At 36.4% G+C, this 23,536-nt stretch overlaps 1 long non-coding RNA gene across 2 annotated transcripts in view; it reads left to right on the forward strand.

Annotated features, from left to right (window-relative positions):
- LOC120587621 (uncharacterized) overlaps window positions 1-23,536 on the forward strand; it is a 163,652-nt gene that overhangs the window by 75,629 nt on the left and 64,487 nt on the right. The window contains exon 3 of one of the 2 annotated variants that reach the window (XR_005649045.1): window positions 4,967-6,678. The exons of the other annotated variant lie outside the window; for it this stretch is intronic. This is a non-coding gene — a long non-coding RNA (uncharacterized LOC120587621). Of the gene's footprint in view, window positions 1-4,966; window positions 6,679-23,536 lie in introns of those variants that run through there. 2 annotated transcript variants of the gene reach the window in all.

Genomic DNA, 23,536 nt, shown 5'->3' on the forward strand with positions numbered 1-23,536 from the left:
ATGGCATGTATGATTTGCAGCCTTTTTATTACATCTTTTTATTTTAAAACACTTTTCTTAAATATAGAGAGTTGAGTTCATCCTGATGGCTTACGGTCATCGTTGGTCTGGCAAGTTTCTTCTCTTGGTTTATTGATATTATTTTTCTTTTTTTCTCCAACCCCCATTCCAGAAGTCCTCAATTTAGTGTGTTTGGTTTATGAACCAAGGTTTTTATCTATCTTTGAAAAATATATAGTAGTTTTTTATTATTGAATGAATTTTAAATTACATAAATAGCACTACATCACAGAACGTGTTTGGTTTCTTACCTCCAGCATTAAATACTGTATTTTCGAGATCTCTCCTTATTGATATATGTAGCTGTAGTGCATGGGTCTTGATATTGCATAGCATCAAAAAGTAGTCTATAGTACCCATCTGTCACATTTTACCTCACCATGGACATGTGGATTGCCTCTAATTCCCAGGTCTTCAACTTGGATAACTGAGTAGATAGCAGTGCCATTCTTTATACAGAAAGTCTAAAAGGAGGAGCAAGTGCAAAGGTGAAGACAGTTATTTTAGTGTTGAATTTGAGCTGCCAATGGAGCATTTCAGCGGATACACAAAGGAGGCATTTGGCTCTATGAATGAGCCTTCAGGCCATAAGAGCCTGGATCTCAAGATACGGGTTTAGGCTAGAGATCATGATTTTAGAGTCATGAGCATAAAAGGTAAAACGGATGAGATTATCTTGGAAGAATGCATAGTATGAAAAGATTCGAGGGCTTTTGACAGAACTCAAGGTCATTTCAACACGTAAGGGTGGGTGGAGGTGGGAACTGTCAAGGTCAATGAGTTGTAGTTGTCCTGCATAGATATGAGGCACCAGACCAGGGTCAGTAGACCCTATGAGCCAGACCTCACCAGCTGCCTGTTTTTGTAAAACATCTTTTACTGGAACACAGTCACACGCTTCTGTTTCCATACTGTCTGTGACTATGTTTGTATTACAGTGGCAGAGTTGTATGATATCAACTCAGACTGTGTGATCTGCAAAGCAGAAAATATTTACTATTTGCCTCTTCACAGGAAATCCTTGCTGACTCCTGAACTAGACAGTGAAATTAAAGGGGAAAGGGAGTGACTCTGAGATTCTTAATATTTCTCCTTTGTACCACAAAAAAAAATGATATAATCATGAGAGTACCTGTGTGCTCAATAGGCATACATTTCATAATTCTATAAAAGTGCTTTGTGTTCCTTCATTTCTTTTGAACATATCAGTTTCTTAATATCAATCCACTGGAGTTAGATTTGCTCTTCTGAGAAAAACGTGACTGTGCTTCCGTTTTCTTCTTCCTCCCTATATGAAGTTTCCACATTTTATATATTTGAGTTCCTTTGGGTATGATTACCGTGATTTTTATGCAGTGTAAATGCTTTGGTAGAAATGAAAGCTCTTTTCCATTATATTTTTTTTAAATGCATCTTAAAAGTGACTGAAGCCTTAGTAGAAATGTCGCAAAGGATATCTGTCAACTCTTAGATAAGCGGCTGCTTTCTACTTCAAAATTCAAGATTCTAATCTCACAACTTATTGCTACTTATTTTCTTTCACATTCTTTGGGAGGACTGTACTCACATCGGAGCACTCAGCTTTCTGAGACCTGCCTTTGAAGCTACTCTGCATCAGAAACAAGTTGCAAATATAATAAGAGGATCCCAAATTTCCTTTCTATTAATGAATTTTCATTTCTCCTCTTTTAATAAGGAGCTTCACTAAAAAAAAATATATTTTTAGTAGGCTACCAGTATCAAGATAAGACATTGTCAAGTTTGTCCATGTTAAACTCCAAGAAAAATCATTTTATTTAGTCATTTTCTTTCCTGAATGAGTGTATGGATTTTTTATGTTTTAATGGATTAAAAAGAGTATTTGATACATAGGTATTTATGTAACTATGTCCTGAACTGAATTCCCAATATTAATAAAGATGTTAAAATAGGAGATACACACACACACACACACACACACACACACACACACACACACACTATAATACAATGGTTCTGAAAGCTGACTGAACATTACAATTGCTTAAGAGCTCTAAATTAAAATAATAATAATAATAATAATAATAATAATAATACTGATGCCTGGATCTTATCTCCAAATATTTTTATTTAATTGGTCTGGAGTACATTCTAGGAATTAGGATTTCTTTTATAAGCTCCCCTAGGTGGTTTTAATGTGATGCTAAAATTGAGAACTATTGCTGTAAATAAGTGTTTAATGAAACAAATGAGTGGGTTGATGAAAAGAAAGTTTAGAGATCATAATAAGAATATCAGTCTAAAAATTTGTTACTTGGGAACTACTGGAAAAAAGTATATAAAATCTTGTTGAATTGAAAGAAAGGAAATTATCAGGGCTGGTTATGAAATGTAGAATTGTGACATCTGTAAATTCAGGAAAGTACGCACATGGCATCAAAATCTTGTGGAGAAATTAAGAAAATGAGGAGGGAGAAACATTAGAACGTTTACATTTTGCAACCCTTAAATCCAAAAGTGGTTGAATTGTGAGGCTCTCTCCTGATCACCAAGGAAGTAGACTCCTTTCTCCTATGCTGCTTGCAGAATGAGAAATTATAAATGCAAGTGACATAAATTGTAATTAAGGTGAGAGCAACACATAGCCTAGCACCATAGTTCTTAAGTTTTAGTGAATATCAGAATCAACTGAAGGGGTCCTTTAACACAGATTGCTGAGCCTTACCCCCCAGTTTGTGGTTCAGACAGTAGGATGAGGCTGGAAATTTTATATTCCTGGCAAGTTCTCAGGAGAGGCTGATGCTGCTCGTATAGGGCTCACATTTGGAGAATTTGTGGTCTAGCAAGTTGTCACCAGGGATGAAGGTCTGGGCAGGAAACTCACAAAGTGCTTTTTGGAGGTAAAGGGATTAGTACATACTTTGTATTGGCTGCAGGTGACAATACAATAAAAAGTATTGGTTCACTTTGGGTTTTTGTACAGCTGTGAAATACTAATTTAGGTCTATTATCTCAACATTTTAAGGTTGTGTCCTTGCCTTTGAATCTAAAGTCATGAGGAAAAAGTACTAAATCATTTCGATGTTTATATGGGGGTTTTTTATTTCACATCGGTAGCATAAATTCTAAGTACTTTTTCCTTTATTCCATTAAAAAAGAAGTGGACATTTGACCCAATCATTTCATTCTTTCAAAGAGGGATTAACTATCTACCTACAGATGTCTCCTTGGTTTTAGACAGTGACTACCATCTATCTGGTACTTGGTAATTTAGCTGTTACAGCCGGTTCCTTTAGCCTAGTCATACCGGACAATGTCTTCATTCCAGCAAAGTTCCTTTTGCCAAGTTTCACATTTGATTGGGAGGCAGAGATGTATTAACATAACTAAGGCTCTGTCCACACTTTCAGAAAAGCGTTATCTATGGCTGCTGCCCATACTATGTACAATACTTCCAGAAAAGAGAGATTTCTCGTTCCAAGTATTTGTGGGGGTGGAAAACTGGACAATTCCATGAAGACTCTGTCTCCTACAAGGAAGGCTCTTGCTAGAGTCTTCAGAAAAGTTACCTCGAAAGACACTTTTAGAAAATTCCAATAGGCTCAACAGATAATGGTGAGACGTACTTCGGAACTATAGATTTTACAAAAGGTTACCCTTTTTAAAATGCCAAGATGAATGGCAACGTTTAAGCCTACCCTAAGTACAACAGATGTTCAGATGGATTTGACTTCAAGGTTAATTTTTATGACCACTTTTGAAATATAAAACACAACATGATACTTTAAGATAAAGAATTTATTAAAGTGTAAAGAGTTTTTCCATTTAATAGTAATCAATTGCTTCATTTAAGATCTGAGAAGAAAGGACAAACAATGTTTTAGTATTTAAAAAAGGGAGAACATGATGGATGAAAACAACCTTTTCAAAAAAGCAGATATGATCTTGAAATTTACCAAAACAGGTATATGAGAATGGAAGGCTACATTAGATTTACCTTGTAAAGTCATCTCTGTTGGAAATTCACTGCTAGCAAGTGGGAACAAGGTGTTATTTGACTTGGTGTGGCTATTAACCAGCATTCTCGGGAGCACAAATTATAAGCAGTTGGTTATTTTTCTTTTTGGAAACACCCGCACTTTTCATAATTCAAATTCAATGAACGAAACACTTTCCCCCTCTCCAGATGCCTAACAAAATGAGTCAACATTTTGCTCATTACAGCTACCTGATTTTGTCAGACTGTGCACTGTCCAGTTCACTGTTGGACAAAAATAAACAAATGCACCATATTAGGAAAAGAAACTCAGTGACAAAATTAGTAAGCCATTTATATGAATCCTATGTGCCTGGAAAACAGGTGAGAATGGGCCTTCAGTCATGCTTGCAGCAATTCTGGGGAAACTGTTCCAGCTAGGGACAAGATGATTAATTGGAGGTGTGTTTTTCACATCAAACATACACTCTTGGCTCAGAACAATTTGTCCCAGGTGCTTCTTGAATGATGGGAAGAATTACATGTCTGTCCCCAAAGACTGAGAATTCCAGAGTCACAAGCACGGCTTTTTGTTAAAACTTATGCTACCTTAAAGTAAAATAGACGAATAGAAGTAACATGTTGTAAAAGCAAGTCTACAGTGCAGTGAGTGTTGACTGGAGTCTTGTCTTTCTCTGGTGGCATTTGTCTTCGATATATAGGTGCTGAATAACATTTAGGCCTCTAAATTACAGATTTAAAATAAAAATGTTTCTGTATAAAACGTGCTATGCGATCAAATAAAAGAACTAGGTGGTAGTGGGTTTTCAAATTTTAGTATATTCTATTAAAAGGGTAGATTGTCAGGCTGCAGTTCACAGAGATTCTGATTTAGAGCCCAGATCTCTACTTTCTATCAAGTATCCTCTGATTTTGATTTTGTTGTTTCAGGACTATATTTGGAGAAAAGTGAAGAACTACTGCTTTCATATTTCTTCTGGGAAAAAAGATCCTGTCCACATATAAATGTAAAGTCATTCATTTTATCCATTCGACAATATTCCTTGTGTCCTTAAGCCCTGTGCTCAGCTTTTTTTCCCAGGAGTGAACAAAATAACCAACCAATAATGACAGTTCAGAGTCAGGCAGCTGATAGTCTTGTGGGGAGAGGTAGACATTTATCACAGCATCATACAGATAATTGTGAAATTACACCTTCGGTAGGTTCTATTAGAAGTGAGACATGGTGTTATGAGAGCAGGAGAATCAATATAATAGGATATATCATATTGACTCCTCGAGGGTAAACAAAACTAACTCTTAAGTTTAAACTTTGAAAGATTTCATTTCATGTTTTGCTCCTAGGAAAGTTTATTTTTCAGCAAGCTACTCATGGCCTATTGTGTTACACAATGCTGGAAATGGCATTTATGTTCTACGTGTCCATGCTGAGACAATATCTAGGGCTCTTTGCCACAGGCTGAAATTAGAAATCTTTTCTTTAAAATGAATCATGCAATCAAATGAAAGAGCCCAGTGTTAGGATCCATGAGGCGTCCAGCAAAATCTTGCACATCTTAATCTAGAAGTGTCATCTTCATGAAAAAAATGGTGTATTTTGAAAGAACTGGATTGTGAAGACTTCTAAATCCATTGCCGAATTCATCTTTCTCAGAAAGCCTGAAGTTGGATATGCTAATGGGAATCACGACTGTAGAATTCAGCCATTGATATTCATTAGATGGATCATGAAATGCCAATTGTAGAAACAGAAAGATAGATTGCAGATGAAAATATTTGCAACCTAAGTATAGTTGTAACACTATTGAAAATCTGAAAAGTCACCATGCTAGACTATTCCATTTGAAAGTTATTACCTCAAAAATGGACCACAAAAAAAAAAATCATTAAAAATTGAAAGACTTTGTTGGCTAGATACTGGTGATCCAAGAACTCGTTCTTCACACATTTTCTTGACAGCTCTTCTATGTCAGGTCCTGGGCTAAGTACTGAGAATGTAGTGGGAAGTGGAACAGCAGGACCGCCCTGCCGTGAGGGAGCTCTCAGTCTAGTGCCACCATGAATTACTTGCAGCTATAATCAGTGACAAATCCTTCACTGAACATTTACCATATGCCAGGCACGGTTAGGCTTTGGGGAACAGAAGATGAATTAATAAGAGCTGAGTGTAGGGAACAGTGTCTTTTAACGGATAGAAAATAATCAGCATAGAGGACATGGACCTTGAAGCTGAAAGAAACTTGGTTCAAATCTCAATTCTGCTACTTGACTCTGAGAGCATCATGTGGTTTTCCTGAGGCCCACATTGTTTTATGATATCAGGACAATACTTAGCTTCAGAGGTGTGGTAGTATAGTCCATATGCTGCCATCCTTCTATGCACCATTTTTTTGTGCCCAGGTGCCAACTCAGCACTTCTTCACATTCTCAGTGAAGACTCCGCTCCAACCATATCACTTTAGCAGAGTGATTTTCATTTTATGGACTACCAGATAAGAGGGGCATTGGGGAGTTAGGTAATAAAGGAGGAAGGGATTAAGAAGTACAAAATAGTAGTTACAAAACAGTCATGGAAATATAAAGTATAGCATAAGCAATATAGTCAATAATATTGTAATAACTATGAACAGTGTCAGATGGGTACTAGATTTATTGGAGTGATCACTTTGTGAGTTATATGGATGTCTAATCACTATGCTGTACACCTAAAACTAATATAATATTGTATGCCAACTATAATTAAAAAATAAAATATATTATCTAAAAAAAATTGTATGGGGAATGAAAGAAGGGGCTTATGTTTAATTCTCTACTATATTTGATTCCCATATTTTTCAAAATCATCTTTCTCCTCTCTTTTTCCTTGCCAGGTATGGTTTGTAAATCTTCCCAGCTCTTTACCATAGCTCTCAATCTCTGCCTTTTTAATGCAGATTTATTTTACTTGATCTGAGCTCCTCCAAATTTGTCTGCTCACATCCTTCTGATACCATATTCCAGCATCCTTAGAAGAAAAAAGAGGGATATACATATATAAATATTTATAACACATTTTCTATTTATGTAAATCATTTTTCTGTCTCAGAGGAATTAGAAATAACAATGTACACAAAATAACAGAACACAGAATATGTTGAATAAACAGCCCAGAAACACTATTAGGACCTACATCGTCTCTCCTCATTCTGATAGCCTATGATAACAATATGTATTTAGGAAATTGTTTCATTTGAACGGTTTAAAGCAATGTGTAAACTTTATTATTTATTATATAAAACAGGTTACAGAAATAATTGTTTTATGAATGAAAAGATTGTAGCAGAGAAATATTCAAATGCTCAAAGTCTAGCAATTGGCTAGCTTCAAGAGAAGAGTAAAGCACTGAATAGACATCCAAAGAGGGTCACACATAAGGATGATATACTTCTAAATAAAAAATATGATTCATATTAGTTTTTTAAGGTGTTTGTTCTACATGATGTTAAATGAGCAAGTAGTTGGCTTTTTGAATTCACAGACCAGAACTTTTTTTTAAAGTTATTAAAATGATTTAATATTTTGAAGAGACCAATTACCTCCTTACTACCTGAAAAACAAGTTTTCAAATTGATTACTACACAGCATCTACGGAATATTCTGGTTGTAAAAATTTCAACAATATACCTCAATATGTTCAGCACCAAATCCATTTTGGAAAAGTAAATTATAACTGCTTTTTGTAAAAACTATCTTTGATAAAGGAGGAGAGAATTCTTCAATATCTTATTGCTGTGACCTGTTTGAGTGGTTCAAAATGCATGTGCTTGGTAAAGCAGATGAAAAAAAAATGTTCACAGTGAACCTTCAATCCTGTGGCTGTTTTTAAAGGCCCCTGATTAGCAACAAATTCTATAATCTTATTTAATAAAAATAAGTCCTCTTTGATTTAATTTCCCCCTGAGATAGACTTTAAAATAATAAATATGCAGTGTGTGGATTCTCTAATATTATAAACCAGGATCTTTCCCAAATGTATTTCCCAAAAGGCTGATGCTGTATTCAGTAGACTCAGCTCCTAACAGTCATGCCATGGAATTTCCTTGCAGTGACTGATTTCATGAAATCCAGGTTGGAGAAATTACTATACCCTAGAAACTGAAGAGGCATAGTTGAGGTTGCTGTGTAAATAGACCCCAGGAGACTGTCGGTAGCTACTAACAAACTCTGTCCTTAATTGCCTTTATTCCCCTTGACTTTTTCTTTCTCCACCCAACTCTCCAAGTGCTAGAACCCCAAACAACCACCTGTATAGTATTTGCACCTTGTTTTAAATGTTTTATGTTATCGAGAAAGCTGGATGTACAATATTAGACCATTATATACTATTTTAATCTGTTAAATTAATTTTAGTCTATATAAGGATAATTTGTAGTCTATATGTAAGTAACTTCATATTAACGTAATAAGAAAATAAGATGGTAAGATTCTTCTTTAAAGCTTAAATGTCAGACCGTCCACTAAATTACTTATATCAATTAATTTTGTGTATATATAGTGCTTACCATGTTCCAGAAACTGTTCTAAGCACTGTCCATGTATTAATTAAGTTAATCCTCTCACTAACAAAAAAGAGAGTATTAAGATTGTCTCCGTTTTACAAATGAAAAAATTGATACCCTCAGAAGTTAATCAGCAAATAAATTGCAGGACTTGCCCAGGTGGTCTGCCTATAGAGATCATACTTTCAATCATCACAAGATGTCACCTCCATGTTTATTTGGTAATTTCATGGGAAAATATAACTGCAGTTCTACAATGTTTAACAAATATTTTAAAGAAATGAATATTAATAGATGAATCAGGCTCATTTTGCTTTCTGTTTCATTGTAGTGAGCATTTCCCACTGTAGTAAACATAGACTTTCCCATGTAGACAAAGTCCTTTGACTCAATTTCAAGCCAGTAGAGTATAATCCATAAGATTTTACAGACGAACAAAGCACAACAAAGCAAAGTTGCCTGGTCAGAGTGCCTCCCAGACGGTAGTGCTAATTCTGTGCTCTGTCCACTAACTTTGAGCGTGAGCCTGGATCTTGCCTCATCTCGTAATTGGTGGAAAAGTATAAAAGTGGTAGAAGAAAGTTTAGGGTGATATGTATTATTAATAGCCACTTGAATTTTTTATTCTTAGAATGCCTTTTTTATGCCAAAACTCAGTTCTTGAAAAATGACCAAAACAAATGTCTGCATGGTTTTTATGAGAAATTTAGATAGACTACCACTTTGGGGCTAAATGAAGTAAGTCTGCCCCAAATCCATGTGCTGAGATCTTCTGGAGGTTGGTTTCGTGATTCTAATGTTTCAGTATAACATATCGTGCACTAAAACCAAATTTAGCTTTCAGCATGACTAAAACAAAATAATGTCTATGTAAAATACAGGATTGAACCAGCTGAATTTTCAAACATATAAACCATAAATTTATTAAGGCATTTATAGTTGGCAGTGATTGTGTGTTATAGTGATCCAATGACTTAATGTTCTCACTTCTCAATTGCCTCTCCTGTACTTGGTTATTAAATGAAACCAAAGGATAGAGGACCCAGAGGATAATTGTTGGGCTGAGTCCATTGGGTTAGGAGGAACTGGAATAGTGCTTTAAATGAAAACGGAAGAAATAAAATTAGCAAGTATGAAAAAGTAAAACTAAGGTATATTGTTACTCAGTTTTGCTTGGAAAATGTCACTCAGGATTAAAGAACCTAAAGGAGGGGTATCTTCGGCCAGAATGACTTGACTCCCTCCTGTATGCAAAAGTGATTTATTATAAAATTGTCTCAAATCAGATTTCTGTATCACAGCAAGATTTCAGGACAGTGAACACATATAAGAAGAGAAAGCCCTAGGGAAAAGTGCAGATCAGAAGCCCAGGAAAATATAGAAACACGAGGAGAACACACTTAAATTTAGGAAAATTTGGGGGTTCACATATAGGGAATTGCTTAGGGATGAAATTATCTGTAGAATCTGAGGAAACAGAGAGAGCAAAGAGGAGAACAGATGCAAAATATTATGAGCAAGAAAAGACCTTGACAAGGAGCCAAGCATGGTTTTCTTAGAGCTACAGGGGCAGCAGCAAAAGAGATCGGTGGGGGTGGATAGTGGGAACTTAATGAGGAGTCAGAGCGGACGCTGTGCTGAGAGACGGCCCCTGACACAGGCAGAACCTGACATAGTGTTGACGCTATATGTACAATGCAATACATATGCACAATATAATACAATTGTATTATTATATTATGTAACATGTCATTATGTATTATGCTGTAATATATTTAATATGTGTAACATAATTAGGGCAGTACCCAATTTTTATAATATATATAGTTGTGCTGTACTGTATTAAAATATATATAAATATATACACACACATACATACACAATAGGGGCAGTAAGCTGGTAGACGACAAAACATCTCTAGAAATAAAGCCATTGGGACCAGAGTGTGTCAGAGCATGAGGCAATGCGATGTGGTAAAAAGTGTACTGGTATAAAGCTGTGAATCCTAATTGCAGCTTTGACTGTGTTACATGTTTATAACCTTGAGAAAACTTCTCCTTCAGGGGTTTTAACTTTCTCGCCTGTAAGATTAAATAGGTTGAACTGAATGGGCTCTCAGGTCCCTACTTGTTCCAAGGAGGGATGAGTCTCATGGTACTTGGGTGGGTACAAGAAATAAGGAGGCCTTGTCTCTGCCTGGTGCTCAATTTTCCTACCGGGTGATCCTCGGTTTGTACATATACAAAAATGCCTACATTTTAATCCACTGTTTCGAAATTCTCTGACATTGTTGACTGATCAAGAGTATACATGGAGCAATTTCACATCTCCTTCCTTGGTCTTTAGTCTATAAAATGCACTTGCCATGGACATATATTCTCAATGAACAACCTTGGTTTTCCAGCTTTACCGCTCCTTCCTTATGGAGAAACTCCAACTGTCTTCTGAAACATCTACTTTGGCTAAGGAAGGGATACAGTGTAGCGCAGAAAGTGGTAAGAACCACAATCTGACTGTAATTCTGTCTATAATCACCAGAATTACCAGAATGTAGCCACACAACACTGGAGCCCCTTGTAGTCAATCTGGATGAACAAGGGGTAAAGATGTCCCAGCATGTTGGATCAACAATATCATCCTTGACTAAGTGAGTCCAAAGATCTGCTCTTGTGTGTCCATTGTGGGCTGAATTGTGTGCCCTGCAAAATTCATATGTAGAAGACATGACCCCGAGTACTTCTGAATGTGACTATATTTGAAGATAGAGCCTTTAAATACAGAATTACGGGTAAATGAGGTCATACGGGTGAACTCTAATTCAGTAGGACTGGTGTCCTTATATGAAGAGAAAGTTAGGTGACCTAGAGGTGACCACATGAGGACACAGAGAGAAGGCAACCATCTACAAGCCAAGGAGAGAGGCCTCAGAAGAAGTTCAGCCTGCTGACACCGTGTCTTGGACTTCTGGCTCCAGAACTGTGAGAAAATAAATTTCTGTTTTCTAAGCCACCCAGCCTGTAGAATTTTGTCATGCCCCCCTGGCAAACTAATATAATAAGTACAAAGTAATTTTCACCAATTCAACTACAGTAATTCTTTTATGTATCTCTATATCACCCCTAGCACCTAGTTATACCTTTAATAGATGTTTCTTATAAAAATATTTTATTTCTAGTCTAATGCCTTTAGGGAAGAAATGTAAAATATTGACATTTTACAGGATTATATTTTAATAGCATTATACTTTTAGGAGTCATGTTTCCTTTGAATCTTGGAAAAGTTGATGGAAAAAATACATAAATGAACTTGACATTCCTGTCATTTGTATTGGTGGAATAACACCTTGCCAATGTGTCATTGCTTAAAACATCTAGACAGATTAATTTATTCTCTTTTCTGAAGAGTGTATGGATTAAAAACAGACACAGCGTGGAGGGTCTAACATTCAGGTTTTGTCCCACCAGCAGGGAGCCCAATACAGAACGAAGAGAATGAAGTTTAACAAGGGACCATCCTCACAGCCTGGACAGGTTCCCAAGAACAATCAAACCGAGGGAACTAAACAGTCCCTGTCAGCAGTGCTTAACTAGAGAAGATATTTGACGGGCCAGCAGCTGTTCAACTCCATTTGCTGTTCACCCAGTACCTTTCTGAGAGCTTTAAAATCATGTGTGGTGTTGAGTTCAAATTCCACTTTTAATAGCAGTGTTATGGCCAGGACTTGAGGGTAAGGATTGGGTCCAATTTATTTATTTGTCTTCTTTCCATTCAGAAGCACAAGAAACGCTTGCCTATAGCCAGTGCCCATGTGTCTGTTGAATTGAATCTAATATAAAAGCTCACAGTTTCCCATTGCAGTGGGTGCTTCTCATTGGTAGGTACATGTGAGCGAGTGTGTGTGTAAATGCATAAATATGAGTTGTCTAGGTATAACATTTAAAACTTCCTATAAATAATTTCTTAAGCATAAACTTTCTTCTTAGTGAAATAAACATTACCGTTATTATTTCAATTAGAAAAAAAAGAAGCAAACAAGTCTCCCAGAACTCAATCATGTGGTAAAGTGAAATCAGAATTCAGAAATGGTTGATCTGAGGCCCTTTCTCCAAGAGCTCACCAGCAACCTCCTCCCTTCCAGAGAGGCTAAATGATGATGCATTTCCAACTAAATGCATTCAAGCGTCTGGAGAATTAGGGCTACATCATTGCCCTAGAATATAAATGAATGTTCTTTCACCAAAGGATACCATAAACAGATGTTTTTCTTCCCCCTTCCTTAACTATAAAACAATTTTGTTGTTGTTTTTTTTTAAAAAAAGGGCTCTGTAGTCATATTTCAAAGAAACTTTCATTCCCTTAGGGACCGGGGGGTTAATATTTATTATGTAGTACCATTTGCCATGAACCTGTCATAAGTTATTTCACTTAATTCTTAAAGTAACCCTTTAAGGTAAGAATTGGTAGCCATAATTTAAATATGAGGAAACAGAGACTCTGGAGGGTGACAAATCTTCCCCAAGGCCACCAAGGGAATAAGGACACACAAATTTCAACCTGGGTTAATAATCCTGTCAGGCCTTGATCCTTCTCTTTCATTCACTACTTCCCAAATTCCCAAAGACCGATGGTTACACTCTCAGCATAATCTATAAAAATTAAATTACTTTTCTGTTTGTTTATTAACAAATTATGAAAAACTGGCTAGACAGATTTTCATCAAATTTGGCGGGATGGTCTGACTTTAAAAAGTAGACTATGTGGCACATGTGAACTTCACTTTGAGGGAAACTGAGGAGCCCCACAGGGATAGTGCCTTAGGACAGAGGAGAAACAGTTTTTTTCAAGGACAGACAGGTGACATCTAACAAACAGGCGTTTGATTGTTGTCTAGGGAAGGGATGCTTCATCGAGGGCAACTGAGAAGGATGCTATGTTGATCTGCTAGGACTTCCATGACAAAGTACCACAGGCTGGGCAGCTCGAACAACAGAAATTCATTTTTTTATATAATTCTGGAGGCTGGAAGTCCAAGCTCAAGTTGTTGACAGGTTTGGTTTCTTCTGAGACCTCTCTCCTTGGCTTGCAGATGGCCACCCTCTCACTGCCCTGATACAGTCTTCCCTCTGTGTGTGCACACGTCTGTCTGTGTCCTAATCTCCTTTTCTTAAAAGGACACCAGTTATATGGAGCCTACCAATATGACTTCATTTAACTGTAATTATGTCTTTGAAGACTCTATATTCAAATATAGTCACATTCTGTGGTACTAGGGATTAGGACTTCAACAAATGAACTTAAGGGTAAAACAATTCATCCCGTAACAGATGTCCAAAGAACATCTGGGTGCCAAAAAAGGAAAGCAGTGGAGACATCCTTCAGAGTACCTGAAACGGAGGTTTGTGATATAGTCAGGGGACAGCATGGTAGAGGGAGCCTGCTCCTTCCCTGCAAGGGAACCCAAAGCCCAGTATGAGAAACACTTGAATGCCAGTTAGGAGGGATATATAATTTGTCTACGATGTCATGGACAGAACAAACAATGGTTTCAGTTATGAGCCCAAAATGAAATTATGCTAAGAAACCTAATATTAGCTCGATGTCTGAAGTGTGTTACAGTTACTCAGACGGAAAAAGGAAAGTGGTGTTAAGGAATCTGCTGTTCAAGGGAAAGTCCTTTCAGAGCCTTCACAAGCCTCATCAACAGACCAAGATCTGGGGCTCAGACACTGTTAAAAATACACCTTCAGGATTTACATCGGTGATTTCCATGTGGCATGATAACAGGGAAGCAACATATTGATGTCTATCAATGATTTCTTCAACTACTTTTTTACTCTCAAATCCCTAAACTATCTTAAGAGTGTCTGTTTCACCAGGAGTAAATCACAAAGCCAGCATCTCAAATTGCAGGCATTCATTTCTGATATGTTTCAGAAACTAACATAGAAGGATTCAGAGGGAATAGCAGAAGTTTGTTTGTATGTGCCCCAATGTAATTAAAAATACAAAAGAGACATTTAGATAAACTTTATTACAATTTTTTTTTAAATTGAGATTCTATATGTATGTTGTCTAATAGAAACATAAGGGCCATACATGTAATTAAAAATTTTCTAGAAGCCACATTGAAAAAGTAAAAAGAAACAGCTGAAATTAATTTTGATAGCATTTTATTTGACCCAATATAGCCAAAGTATTATCTTAGCAACATATAAACAATATGAAACTTATTCTTGAGGTATTTTATGTTCTTTTTTCCTATAAAAACTGTTTGAAATCCTGTGTATATTTTTTTCTTACATTACATTTCAGTTTTCATTGGAAATACTTGATCTTCATTTAGGTTTCTTAAAATTTACAGTTAGAAAAGCAGATTCCCATTACCACATTGTTTCAAACCTAACTTCAAAGCTTTAAATAATTTAATCAAGTATGCTTTTAATTTTAAATTAATTAAAATTAAATTTTAAAAATGTAGTTTCTCGGTCACACTGAACACATTTTAAGTGTACAATAGCCAAATATAGCTGGTGGCTACAGTATTTTAGAGCACAGTTTTGTAAACAATTACATAAATACAATTAAAGAAAGAACTACAATTAAGGAAAATTATTAGGTTCAATGGTATTTTTTCTTTTTTTTTTTGTTTGTTTGTTTGTTTATGTTGTCATAATGGTTAATGATTTTTTTTTGACCCAACAAATAATAGGTAAGAAGGCAGGATGACAAAACTACACAGAGGGTCAAGATGACACTCTCTCTTCCTTTTGTTCCCACCCACTGGATGACCTTGAGAGAATCACCTTACATCTCATACCCTCAGCTTCCTCATGTGTCAAATAGGGAGATGGTCTAAAAATCTCTTCCAGCTATGACTTTTTATAATCCAAGTTCACTGAGGAGTTGAAGCTGGCTTGTGTGAGAGTAAATTATATTATGAGAAAAATATTTTGTTTCTATTAGAGAAAATTCATTTTCTTCTTAGTTCATTACACTCACAACGCCCAGCATATCAAAGTACCAAACTTAAATTTATCAAAATATAAACAGTTAAGCAACTGAAGACCAAATCACCTGGAAACGTTCGCATCCCCTGAGTCAGTAAGAGATCAACCAAGGGAGAGGTGTCTCCTTTAGGGGAAACAAATCGAGTCGAAGTCCTTCCCATGACCCTTTTTGTAAGAGTCAACTGGAAACCTCTTGCTTGTCTTGTTCAGAGCCAGGCGAGGCTTACAAAGTTCTGAGTGAGAGTTATTGCTCATGAGATGATGAAGGATATTTCTAATGCTTTATTTAGCTGATAGTAACTTTTTAGTAAGAGATATTGATTAACAAAATAAGTGACAATTTAGTCTTTTTTTGCTTTCTATGCCTTGAGTAGTATTTAATTTGTTAACATTTTTTAAAATACTATGTTTTCTGCCTAAAATAATAATATTGGTTGTATTTATTTAAGATTTTTGAGAAAGACAGGATGATTCAAGAAACAATAAAAATCTTCCATAATCTTACTACTGCACAGAAATAAACATTTCACTCTTTTAGGTGTTCTCTTCAGCTTTCTTCTCCACATTTGTTTTTATTTTTATATTTATTTTTTACAAAGCTGGGATCATATTGTATATATGTGATAGCTTTTTTGATGTCTCAATTTGGCTAGGCTATAGTTTCCACTTATTCAATAGAGCACTAAGAGGTGTTGTGAAGGGGTTTTGCAAGAGTGCATTAAAGTCTCTAATTTTAAGGACAACAGATTACACTGGATTATCTGGTGGCTTGGCTTAATCAATTGAAAGGACTTAAAAGTAGGGCTGAGGCTTCTGAGAGAGGGAAGGAGGGAAGAAGAGAGAGAGAGAGGAGAGAGGAAGAGAGAGAGAGCGTGCTGGTTGAACCCTAATTGATACAATATGTGCTTTTATAATCCATCCCCTGAGCATTATATTCTCACATCACTAAACTTTATTCAAGACTTTCCATATCTACGTAATCGTCCATTTTAAGAATTAAAGCGATATTCTTATTATTTGACATTTAAGTGACTTGTAATTTTTCCATTACAAATAACACTAAAATACAAATACTTATACACAAATCTTTGTGTGCACAAGAGATTCTTAGATGAAAGAGACTGAGACTTTTTTAGGACAAATTGCTTTTCAGAAATTTACCTTCTTATTATCAGTCGTATAGGGTCTAACTCATAGTACTCTTAATAACATTGAGCCCTACTATAATTTTTACAATTTGCTTAAGTGTTAGGCAAAAAAGGTATCTAATATTGTTTTACTTTATACTATGTGTGTGTATATATCTATGTGTGTGTATATATATATGTATATGTGTGTATGTATGTGTGCGTGTGTGTGTGTGTATATATGTATATGTATATATGTATATATATATACATATACATATATACACACGCACACATGTGCTGGTCAGGCAAGTCCAATGTCCATAGGGCAGGCTGTCAGGAAGGGCAGACAGAAACTCTTAAGCATGAGCTAAAGCTGTCCTTGAATTTCTTCAGGGAAGCCTGGGTTCGGCTCTTAAGACTTTTCAACAGACCAAATCAAACCTACCTAGGTTATTGAATATAATCGCCTTTACAGTCAGTTGATTATAGAAGTTAATCACATCTATGAAGTTAGTCCTAGCAGTACCTAGATTAGTGTTGGATGGAATAACTGACTAAATAAGCAGCCAGCCAAGCTGGTGCCTACAACTAACAATGGGTTATATATAATCATTTCTCTACTGCCCACACAGCATATTACATTCTTCATCACAGTTTTCAGTTTGATTTTCAGTTTTTATAACATGTTATTCTTCTGGATCCCAAATGACAAAAAAGGAATCACCTCAGTAGATAAATATAAAAATATTGTAGATGCAGAGCACCAGGCCTGCAGCAATATTTTACTCTCAGTCTTCACCCCACCAAAATGTGAGGGTCATCTGCTTTGTAAAAGGCACCGTACCAGTAGGCTTTGTGGGGGATACTAAGATGAGTCAGCCATAAGGGAGATGTATGAGTTATTGTAGAGGAAGAATGTGAAAAATACTTTCAGTGAAACATGTCAATTTAGTGGGTATTCCAAAAGGGAATAGGTATTTCTGACTGCGGGATAAGGTCAAGCTTCACAAAAGAGGGAACATTTCAAAAATAAGTACATTAAAGGTATTTGGAGTTGGGTATTTCAAGTGAAGGAGGAGATATTAGTAAAAAATGCAGAGCTAGAAACTCGTAAGAAACAGAAGCACATGGTATTGGGATAGAAAGAATGAGGAAAAGGTAAAAAAAAGTATGGCCAGTTGTCAGAGCATTAGATAGTGCTAGGCTAAAGGATGTGAGCTTCTGCCACCATGGGGAAGGAAATGTGGAGTAGGCCTGGAGCCTGGGTTCACCAGGGTGGGCTTGGTGTTTTAGTCTACAGGGATGAGCCTGGGACCTGAGTCCGCATGCACTAACCTGGACCAACCAGGTGTGAGACTGCTGGAGAGATCCTGGCACCTGGGTCTGTGGGGGCCCATCTAGAAGTGGGACCAGTTAGGACCTTGGTTTTACTGATGACAGTCTGGAGGCTGGCCTGGCAGTAGGGCAAACCCATAACCTATGGTCTTGGGGCTGGCCTTGGAGATTGGGTCAGTCTGATGCTAGGGTGAGTCAAAAGCCTGCATCCTCTGTAACTGGTCTGGAGCTAGGCCCAGCTGGGCCCCTGGGTTTGCAAGCACCTGCCTGGTAGCTTTAGAATTTCTGAGGTCTCCAAGGCATAACCAAAAGGCAAGAGTTCTAATAGAGTATGGATGGAATCTTATCTGTTGGCCTTCCTTAGAAAGAAGCTTTATTGCAGTTGGTTCTCTACCTGATGTACAAGACCCACTCTTGGAAATTCTGATTCAGTAAGTGTATAGATCAGAGGCACCACCAACAGAAAAACTATTCCCCTAGCCTGGTCCTAAAGTATTCACCTGTTTCAAAACAGAAGGCCAGAATAGGTTTCTCGAGGCCAGCCTACTGAAGGACCCTACCTTGAGACAGCTTTGGAAACTCACTCCAGTCTGTGTGGAATTATAGGAGTGTGGCCTGAGGTCTGGAAGTATTTAGTCTGGGGCTTTTGATACATACCTGTCTGGAGAAAAGGACAAAGTAGACTTGTACTTAGACACTCTGGGTGTACTTCGAGTTCATATTCTTAATCTTTGTATAATTAAGATTTTAGGTACATCTTTTAATGTTATTTAGCATTTTTTTTTTCCTGAAAGTCAGGTTTCCTGGGCTAGAGAGTGGTTTTTCCCTAAGCATAATAGAAATTCATTGTTCACCATCTAATAAGCTACAGATTAGTCACAAGGGTACAGTGACAGTTGACATAAAAGATTAGAACCTTAGAAAAATAAGTAAAATGCAATTAATTAAATACGTCAGCAAAATACAAATACCTATTTTTTGGAGCATAATAGCTTCTTAGAGGAATGGAAGGTATATCTTGCATTGTAAATTAACGTGATCTTTTGAACCCAGTAGAAGCATATAATTGTTCTTGGTTAAAATTAGGGTTTCTCAATCATACCTCTATTGACCTTCTGGAGTGGATTATTCTTTGTCCTGGGGGCTACCCTGTGCCTTGGAGAATATTTAGCAACTTTGAGGCCTATATCCACTAGATGCCAGTAACATTCCCATACCTGAATCATGAAAATAAAAATGTCTCCAGACATTGTCTAATGTCTCTTGATGGGCAAATTCATCCTTAATGAAAAACTATTGAGGCTCTGCCTTTTCAGACGCCAGTCAACTGTCTAGGTTACTTAAAGGTGATCACACTGAGGAAAACCAGGATAGTTCATCAGATATATGCGTGTGCTATTTTATAAATTTTGTTTGATTCATAGGTGAATATTAAGTCTTCCAAATGTCTGTGATGAAGGAGACTAATGGGTAGGCTTTGAGCAAAGCAAACACTCAGAAATTGTATGCAATATTGAGTATATATGCTCCTCCTCACCTCACCCCCCAGCAGAGAATTGACAATTTCATCAGATTGTTTGGCCCAGGGTTTCAAGACCCAAACAAGAGCTAGGACCTCTGCTTTATTGAATTAAACAAGCTAGGAGAGTGACAGAAGAAAAAGAAAGGCAGGATGCAGTAGTGATGGAGTACCAAATTCATGACATTTCGCTTGTAACAAAAGGAGCCATCATATGTTTTAAAAACACAGAAGGAATTACTGGTTAAATAACACCTTATGTATAAATTCTTATTTTCATCTTGGTACAGAATCTCTTTTTTAGAAGTGGGATATAGTAATACAATTTAATCATTGTTTTGTGTAAAACATTGTGCTTGGTAGTAAAGGCTATTATAAAGGTGTCTCTATTGGCACACAGCTTTTTTTTTTTCCCTGAAAAGAAAGTGATCAGGTTATTTGCCTGTTTGTTCTCATATTCATTCTCTGCCTTTCCTCTGCTTGTCTCTGTATTGCAGAAAGCTGCATTTTTAAAGCTCCCTTGTCAACTGATTTTGGGTAGATTTGGATAATAAAAGGAATTGGAGAACTTGGTCAAGGGAGAAAAACTGGGCATAATTTGGTGACAATTCTGGCTGCAGCTATGTTGCCTCTACTGCTACAGTTCCTGGGAGACAGTTACACCCGCTATGATCACAGATCCTGCTGGTTAGCACCAGCCATGCTTCTGGCCGGTGGCTCTGGATTCTGGGTTCTGGCAATACCACCTTTACTACCTGCTCTCATTGTCTCATCAGCCCCAAGCATGAGAATGGCTTTCTGCTATTGCTAATCTTTGATATGCCCCATTAAACCTATTTGTTTTGTCTGCCTTCATCACCTACATAATAAACCCCCTCTATTAAATTCCCTCTATTGGAAATGCCTAGAGTGGTTTGGTTTTTTCTCTAGCAAATCCTGAATTATACAGCAGGATAAAATAAGTACATAAATAATTTTAGTAAAAGGCAAGCTAAAGGAGGCACAATGAAAGATAAATTTCCTTGAGTTTTAAGAAAAAGAGTGAACATATCTAGATATGGTGAGAAGTTCCTTGGAAAGGCTTCTTGAAAGAGCTGGTCTTTGAAATTGTCCTGAAAGGGTGGAGAACACACTGACCTTAGAACTGGAGGGTGAGGAATGGGGTGGGAAAAGCACAATTCCATGCTAAGGGAACAAAATAAGAAAAGATATGCAAACGAAAAAACAAAATTATTTTGTGGGAAGAGAGTCAGGAATAATATCACATAGCTTGTATTCTAGTGGATTTGTTTAATATCTGAATAATTCTGATCGTCTATAGCTTTAATTTAAACATAGATTAGAAATGGCATTAGGCAATTTTGGATGGATGATAGCGGGGCAGGGAAGGCAGGCACGATGGATATATCCCTCTTTTGGAAACAAACTCTGAAGTAATTACTTGCCCAAACTAGACCACTTTGTTTTAAATTACAGATGTCACTTCCTCTAATATTCAAGGCCTCTTGTGAAAGAAAGGTTCTGACAGGAGTCAGATCAAAGATAAGACTGAAATAAAATGAAAAGTTCAATAAAAATAAATGCAGCTTTCTTTAATCAAAAATGTTGGTTGCAATTTTTGTCAAGACAGCAGGATGGTAAACAGTGCCAATTTCAGCCAAAACCAAAAAAATAGACAAAGGTTTTTCCTAACACCCCAACTTCCAGTTATTGTGAATTTGCTTACAGATTGGTATTTCTGTTTCCTTACTATCTCACCTCTACTCAGTGTCCCCAAGCTCTACTTTATCTCAGAGAAAAAGTAAGCCTTTCTGCTTGAGATGGAATTTTAAGCATCTAGACTAAGCCACTAGTATCTCTCACTGAGACTCCTTAGTAATTTAGTGTAAAATTACTAAGTACACTAATTTTTGCATGTGTACTTAACTTCAGTCCCCTCTTATTTTTCCTTGTTGTGTGATTACATGTACAAATAGATATAATATAAATATATACATCTAATTATCTCATACCCTACTGTGCCTTTAAATCCCTTCATAGCTTCCTACAGTCCCTTCCTATGCTTCTGGCATCATTCTGCACTCTCTTTATCTCTTTCTCTTAACTCTTTCCTCTGACTAACTTGAACTTCAGCCCTCACTTGAAGTTCTCTTCTCAGAAGACTTCTTAGGAACTTCTATTTCCCTAATCTTTTTCTAGTTTAGGTCCACTTTCCCATAATCCATGTGTCTTCATTATTACATGTATCTCACTAACAGTTAGTCAGTTACTGTATGTCATTTCCCATTAAACCTTAAGCTCCAGGAAAGCTGTGATTGCATTTGTTTGATTAAACTCTATATTTTGAATGATAAGTAGTGTTGATGGCACATAGTAAGTTCCCAATAAAGATATATTTAATTAATAGTTACTATTTATTAATGAAAAGATTGGATTTTGTTTGTTTTTGAAATGGGGTTTGTTGGGCTTCTTCCCCATATATTATACATTTCACACATTAGGAAGGCTCCTACAAGGTTATAAAACAAGTTCATGGAATAAGGATGAGAATCTCAGACCATTAGCTGAGAATTCTGTCTCTGAACATCTTTCCAAGCCAATTTAGGATTTCAAGTTTTCAGGGAAGATTGTACAAATAAGGTACAGTATTTTGCAAAAAAAAAAAAAAGTATGTTTCACATTCCAAATAGAAAGATTTCCTTTAAACCAGACATTAACAATCTTTTCTCTATTTTTTCTTTGTGCGACTGCATATAGTCCAAATGAAAGATATTGTCTGATTAGTAAGCCAATAATCTAAACCAGTGATACTTAGCAAGAAATCTGTGCTGCTTTGTTATCATAATCTAAACTAGTGCAGGTATGCTATAAAGGCTTCCAGTGTCCAAAAATTTCTCCCATTTTCCCCAAAGTATTCTGAAGTTATTATCACAGGCTACATAACAACAGTTTTGCCCTTAAAACTCTACATCCCCATGTCCTGCATTCTCTAAGGAGGCATAAATTTTACTTCACCTCACAAAAAAGCAGCTCAGATGTTTTAATAAATCAAGAGTAAAATAAGGTAATAATGCTTGTTTCTTTGAATCACATAGCATTCAAGTAACTGGAATCAGAATAAAATATTCCAGAATAGGAGTCACTTATGTAACATGTAGACTGGATCTAAAGCTTAATATCAATGAAATCTTTCCTCAGGGATGGGGCTGGCCAATCAATCACGGTGCTCAAAATTGTTTAAGAATCTCCTTCCTTCACATATCCTAAGATGCCGTCCTGTCACAAGGGGCCTTTATATTCTGCAAGGCACACATAAGTAAAGACATTATTCTGAGTTGTGAAATCTTGTGCAGAGGAAATTTACAGGTTGAATGTGGTCAGAGGTAGAGTTTGGTATTAAAACCCCAGGAATCTCTTGGTTTTAATGCCAGACAGCACTCCCCATTCCCTCTGAGGAAATTGGCTTTGAGAAAATCTAACAAGAAGGCCAGTGTGGCATCTCCCTGTGGCTTTTAGAAGGATTCTCTTAAGTGGCATTTACAAAAGTGGCATTCATTTGAAGGTTTCATCCTCAAGTGAATAGATTTGCTAAATAGGCATTCTGTGAAAACGGTGAATGAAAGGAAGTCTTAGATTTTGGTCAACGGTATTGGAGTTTGAGCTGATTAGAACACTCCCAGCTGATCAATATCAAACTGTTATTTGTGATTTTCTGTGGTTTTCACAACGGGAAGTACACATTAAAAATACTGTAGAGGCTGAATTTCATAGCCATTATTGTTTTAATTATAGGTTCGCTGTCTCTCTATTAAGTCTTTCTGGAATTCACATCAAAGGAATATAAAAATGGCCCATTAAAAATATTTTGACTAAGAAGCAGATAGGTTTAAATAGTAAGACTTAGTAAGTTTACTTTATTCTTTCATTCCCTCTTATTTCCTAAATGATTCAAATGTTCAAACAAAAATATT

Source organism: Pteropus medius, unplaced genomic scaffold (genome assembly GCF_902729225.1).
Source record: "Pteropus medius unplaced genomic scaffold, Ma_sr-lr_union100, whole genome shotgun sequence".
NCBI classification, from domain to species: domain Eukaryota; kingdom Metazoa; phylum Chordata; class Mammalia; order Chiroptera; family Pteropodidae; genus Pteropus; species Pteropus medius.